Source organism: Python bivittatus, unplaced genomic scaffold (assembly GCF_059951505.1).
Source record: "Python bivittatus isolate LINGU-HERP-01145 unplaced genomic scaffold, Pbiv_v1 ctg000220_np1212, whole genome shotgun sequence".
Lineage (NCBI taxonomy): Eukaryota > Metazoa > Chordata > Lepidosauria > Squamata > Pythonidae > Python > Python bivittatus.
The window spans coordinates 13,438,116-13,444,734 of record NW_028277048.1 but is presented as its reverse complement, the minus strand read 5'-3'; positions in this window follow the sequence as shown (position 1 = coordinate 13,444,734).

Below are 6,619 nucleotides of genomic sequence, written 5' to 3'. Positions count from 1 at the left end.
AGATGTTTTAACATACGGTGCTCTGTAGCGCCGTCCTGAGGGAAGAAGTTGAAACAATTATTATCGAGTCGAGTGGTGTCTAAGTTAAATAAATAAAAGCTGTGTGTAAATCACTAATTAGGTTGCCAACTAAACAAAATAAATATACAGTATATGCAATATATTCCATAGTACTCAGAGAATGTTACATTTCCTTTCATCTTAACGTAGCAGGAGAAACATCAAAGTTCAGGAAGCGGAAGAGTCTGGCACTGAAGTCTGGCTTCAGTGCCAGAGATGGTGTTTATGCAGAAGAGGAAAGAGAGAGAGGCCAGACCTTCCAGGAAGGAGGCTGTCTCCAAAAGCAGTATGAAAATATTTTTAAATAATCATAATCTCTTTCATGAGAAGTCCAGGAAAAAAAGGCAGAAAAAGTCCATTATGGTGATAAATCTGATTTTTAAAAAACTCATAAGTAAGTGTGGATATGCATCCTTTTTAGTGATAATAGAACATAGAATAACTTGCTGCATTGCCCATGACCCCTCAAATTTTGGAGCAGAAGTTGTGAGCAAGCTGGGAAACCATAGCTGGGCTGCACAGGTTGAGATGACCACTAGATGGAGGCAGAGAGATACAGATCATCAGAGTTTAGAGTCTCTGTAGAGTGTCTCTAAAAACAACATCAACAAAAGCAGAATACAGATAACTTGTTATAATTTTACAAGTCTGTTTCCATGGTCAGTTAGCGAAGGTATATCGGCACAACTACCCCGAAATAACAGTTAGGACTTTGCTTCCTTCCCAGAACAGTGTAAGAAACTGGGGCCTCCCACAGCCCCGCCTGTGTCCAAATGTGAACAGTATAGGCTATTTAATGGGCTTATGAGTTCCAGAGGTTGAGAAACAAACTATAATTAATAAACTATCAGCACAACCTATTAAACAACATTAAAGCGAATGGCACACAAGGAGATCAAATAAACCTTTGATGCGCAATAGCAGCAATTAACAGTTTGCAGAGTAACAGAGAGATCTTGATCGACAAGGGTCAATATCCTAGAATGACTCTAGGAAAAGGAGGAAGGAAGTGTGTAAATCAGGCTTAAGAGAAGGAAGGGGGGCTGCAGAAACTGAATTTGTGGGAGAAACTTAAGAGGAAGATATACAAGGAAGAAATCACTTAATTTGAGGATCAGTTAGGAAAGGGGAAAAAAGGAGGCACCTGTTCTTGTCTGTTGGCCAGGATATGATGGAAATTGATTTAGAAAAATGAAAATAAAAAAGAGAGGGGGAGGGAAAGGAGCATTGCCCTACCAAGCAAGAATGGTGGTTCTCTTCTGGATAAAGTAAAGTGGAAAGAGAAGGACAAGAATGGATTTTTTCGACAGGAATTGTTCTCTTTGATTTGCTGGATATATGAAGGCCATTTTTATCCGTTCCTTGGAAAATTTCAAAACTGAGAACAAAACCAAGCCTCCACTTCAGGATTTGGAAAACCACTAAGCTGTCAAAGAGGATGAAGAAAAAGTAAAAATGGTTCCTGAACTGAGGGGATGAGGAAATAATAAATGCATATTTTTTTGAATAATGATTCTTGATAGACAGGACCTGTCAATGACTATCCTAACCAAAGGGCTTTTCTGAAGTGAAAATGCAGCAGAACATAACAAACCTGAACCCTGGAACTACAGCTTATTCAATGTCAGAAGATTTAGTGTGCTTTTTTTGACATTCAACATCAGAAAAATAGAAGTGAGGAAAAAAAGAAAAGAAAGGAAAGGAACTGTGTTTGTCTGCCAGCCAGGATGTGATAAAAATGGATTCAGCTTCTTTGGATATTAAAAATGAAAATAAACAAGAGAGAGGGAGGGAAAGGAGCATTGCCCCACCAAACAAGATTGCTGTTCTGCTCTGGATAGAAATAAAATGGAGAAAGAAGGAGAAAAAATGATCTTTTCAGCAGGAATTGTTCTCCTCTGTGGGAAAGGATGGAAGTATATTTACATACGTACAACGTGTCTGGAGAGTTGTAATGAAATGTGGTCATCCTTTATTGTGTAAAAATGTTATATACATAAATACATGTATGAGATGCCTATATGTATGTGTGTGTGTGTTTTCACTTTCTTTTTTTTCCTTTTTCTATTTAATTATAAATAAAGATGAAAAAACAAGACTGTATGTATAGATATAGATGTACGTGTTAACACACACATAAATACAGTATTACCAATCCTTCCATTTTGGACCATACAAGAAAGTTAAATCAGAAGGGGTGGGGTTCCTCCCCCCCTTTTTTTTGGTGCCTTCACCAAGAGAAACAGTTATGTCCTCTTTCCAACAGAGGGAACCCTAGGCAAATATTTAAGATTAAAACAGACCAAATTGATTGTGGAGAGAGTAGAAGTAAAATTATCCCCGGATCAGGGACCTTCCTAGGAAACACTTTAGAAACGGTCATGTTTTAAATTCTAGATGAATTTATCGACACAACAAACTGTCTACTTTCATGATTATAATTAGCCTGCTCTTTTTTTTTTTTAAAGGATCTTTTTAATGAATAAATCACTGAATTGATCTGTATCAGCTTGGGTGAAAAAAAGGGGGTGACTAAGATGCAATCTTATGCTTATTTCACTGGAAATGAAGTCCACAGAATGCAGTGAGTTACTGCTGAGCAAACACATGCAGGCTTAAATTATAATACCGAGTTCCGCAGAAAGTAACCTTGTGAATGCCACTTCCTCAAATAAGATGCAGTAGCTGTCCTGATGCAGCCAGTCTTTCTTTTTATCTCACAAATTATTGCTTGTTATCATTTGTGCCCTTCCCTCAAAGAAACTAAAGGTGAAATATAAGAGGCTATTTTGTCCTTACAGAAATTTGGCATGCTAAGACTGAGCACCAGTCAAAGCTTGGCACTTCTATCTCCTTCATTAGAAACTGCTGAGCTGAAAGAGGTCCAATCACAATGGATGAATAATAAATCAAATTTGTTTAGCAATATAACAGTCCAACTAGGCACCTTTTATGTTCTCTGGCAGAGAGAGACTACATGATGGCCTTCAGGTCTTTTGGACTCCAATTTCTATAAACCCTGTTATGTTATGATTTAAAATACCTGGAGGCAGGTGATTGCCTATTCCTACTATATGAAACAGCATTATCATTAAAGACACTCACAGAACATTCTAGAGCAGTGTTTCTCAATCTCAGAGCCTTTAAGATGTGTGGACTTCAACTCCCAGAATTCCCCAGCCAGCCATACTGGCTGGGGAATTCTGGGAGTTGAAGTCCACACATCTTAAAGAACCTGAGACTGAGAAACACTGCTCTAGACAGAACAACGGCGCCCCCTTGTGGCTTTGTATGGAATGACTTTGATAATGCTGATAAGAAGATTGAGTGGAATTTTCTTCCGAAGCCCTGGCATAAAGCATTTCAAGGAAACTTTGAATTGCTTCATGAAGATGAGTCAGGTGGCCTCTTCATTTTAGCTGAGCAAATTGCCTTGCCTCCATGTTCTGAATCACACTAGAAGAAAACCAGTCCCTTTGCATAAGCCAAGTTTCTTTTACTCTAGTAAACTAATAGGATTCACTTGAGGGACATTAAATTTTTAATTTCAATCTATAGTAAATCCCTCAAATCTGGCATATGAACTTCTGGTATATGAAGAATAGGAGTCTGCTCCTATTACTACACGGGCTTTTAGTTGTTCATTGATTGTCATTTGTATTTAACTGACAGGAGCATACATTGTATGTCAACATTTTCCACTCTTTAAGGACTGGAGATGAAAGAATTTGTTACTGGCTAGTAACTATAGTTCATAAAGTGATCATCTGGGTAGTCCCCCATATGGACACTCTGCCTTTCAGGAAATTGACAGGTGTGTTCTAGAGCTGAAGTCTTTGCTAAGAGTCCCACCAACCTCATAGTGTGGTCCTAGCACCATTCCTTTCAGTTCCGGGATGGGCATAGCAGTGTGGATCCATGAAAACAGGTAAAGATCATCTGAGAGGGGTAGATGGCTGGTTGGTGTGTATTCACAATTCATCAGAAGCTCTCTAGTTACAGAGAAATAACCAGTTCTTTATCATCCCACCTCCCAAAGGGCAGTAAAAGTTTACAGCCCCAGAAGCTTGAGAAGAGATGGGCTCATTCATTCATTCCTCCACTCACAGTTTACTTACAAGCATCCACGCCAGTGTTCCAGCTCCCTGCTAACTGAGCCACACCCTAGCAATTTCAGAAACGTGTCAAGGTCCAGAGACAGCCTCACGCCACTCAGGCTTACAAAAGGAAACACTAAGATAGAGTGTGTGGGTTTGCAGGGGAAAAGGAGATAGAAAGTGGCAAGCAGGTGAGGAAGCGGGAGGTGATGTCTGGAAATTTACAGCTATTACAGGCAGGTAAGAGGTCTATCAGTCAATTGCCAGGACCACAAGCTAAAGTAAGTAGTGAATCCTGGTGGGATTCCTGCCTGGAGCTTGGCTTGGGAGCTCAGCTGGAGTGCTCAAAAGCAACACTGCTTAAGAGAAGAGTTTGGAGCTTGGCTTGGAGTTCAGCAGCAACCAGAAAAGGAGCAACTACACTGAGGCAGCACCTCGTCCCAACTAGTGCAAGAACCTTTGGAGGGAGGTAGAATTGTATGCCACTTTACAGACTTTGAGAATTTTGTTTGCTTTAATGACTGAGTATTAAAGACATATTTATGTGGCTACAGCAACCTGCACGGCCTAGAAGAGTGGAGTTAACCCAGAGCAATAGCCTGTTGTTGAGGAAAGTATATGCCACAATAAAGCATTGTGTACAGATCTGCTATGCTGGGGTGAAGAGATGCTGCCTAAAGAACAGTCAGATAAGAGACAGCATAGTCTGCAGCTGGATAGTGGGTGGGGAAAGAGTCTCAGAAGGGAGTTTCTTGGACTGTAAAGGTGATGGCAGGAGAATTGTACGTTCAGACTTGCAAGATTCTGTTAATGTAGCTTTACAATAAAGTGGAATTAGCTTATCTGGTCATGTTTCCTGTCTGGTCTACCTGGCAAGGCTGACATCAATCTTGCAAGTCTGAAAGATTAGACTGGAAAAGACAAGTATACTGGACTAGAAAAGAGCATTCTCAAGGGCTAGACAGGGTTGGTGGGGAACAATGCCACCATTTTGGTTTCTGTAAATGAGTTTGGTAATGGGGAACATTCACTATGGCAGCCATTTGGAGAACAGGCCAATGTTCCTGATGTGAACAGTCAGCCTTCCTTGCAGAACAGGATGACTGAACGTCAGTTAACAACTTTTGGAGAACCACACTCTGCCTAAGGTGATCCGAGCACTTGAGGGTGAAGGGGATCTGTGTCTTGATGTGGGACAGGGAAGAGGATCATCTGACGCTGACAAGAGAACAAAAGCCTTGGAGTCAGAGGACCTCATGAAAGTTAGGTAAGCCCTATGTGACCCAAATACAAACTAGGCTATCTTCCCTTGTGGATTCCAATCCCCGGCAGAGAGAGCAAGCAGCTTAGATGAAGGAGTTTTCATACGTCTGACTGCACTTTTGCTCACCCCTTTACTTCTCCATGGAGGCTATTGCAAAAATCAGAGAGCAAAACCAGACCAGGGCAGAAGCTTTTTCGTTTTTAGAAAGCAATATGTCATTTTCTGCGCATAAAGCGTTCTGCTTCTGAAGAATGCATAAATCATAACTGCCCATTCGGAGCTGCCCCCCCTTTTTTTTTTAAAGTGATAGATGCAGCCCCGACTGAGAAAGAGAAAGAAAGAAAGAAAGAAGAGACCCTCTTGTGTGAGCTGACCCCCTAAAGCCCACGGGACATCCTGTCCGTGAGAGAACATTGTTCAGGCTATTGAAACCCTTAAATCAAATCATGTTAACTTTCTAAAGCTGATTCAGATGCTAATCAGGCGGTTGGGCCTGCTGGGCCATCGGAGACTCACCAACAGCTGATGCCTGGATGCTGGATTGGTGACATTGCCGTTGACTCCAGAGAAGAATTTTGAGGAAAGCTGGGGGCATCCACTGTTCCGTGATGTTCTCCTAGATGAAATAGAGGCCTGATCAAACGAACCCTAGACTGTGTTCTTCAGAAGTATTATCATCATACACTGTCTCATAACAAGAACATGCAGATTGTACAGCCTTTCCCTAAGAAAAAACAAACTCTTCTGGCTCATGAACTTCTCTCCTTAGGAAGTTTTTCTCCCCACCTGTAAAGAATCACAGAGATGACCCTGGAGAAGGAGCGCAGCAGTTAGTAAAACATGAGTTAACTGATGTCAGCCTTTTGAGGTAGGCCAGATCAGGAAACGGACTCAAGAAATACCGGATGTAACCTAGAGTAGCAGAATTTTGGAATCTAACAGCATTTTCCTTCCCATAATGAATGAAGTGGACAGATGGGGTCAAAGAGATTATTGGAACACTTGAAAGAGCTATGACTTATTAACGGAAGACAGAGCAGGGTGGTCAACATTTGTGCATGCACTTGCCACAAATCTACTCAAAGGATCAAGGGCACTGAACTCATTCAACCCCAGTGTTTGAGTGATAACCATGGGAGTCTCCTGGAGAGGCGAAAGAAGACAAATGACATATCCATGTGATGATATCATCACACAA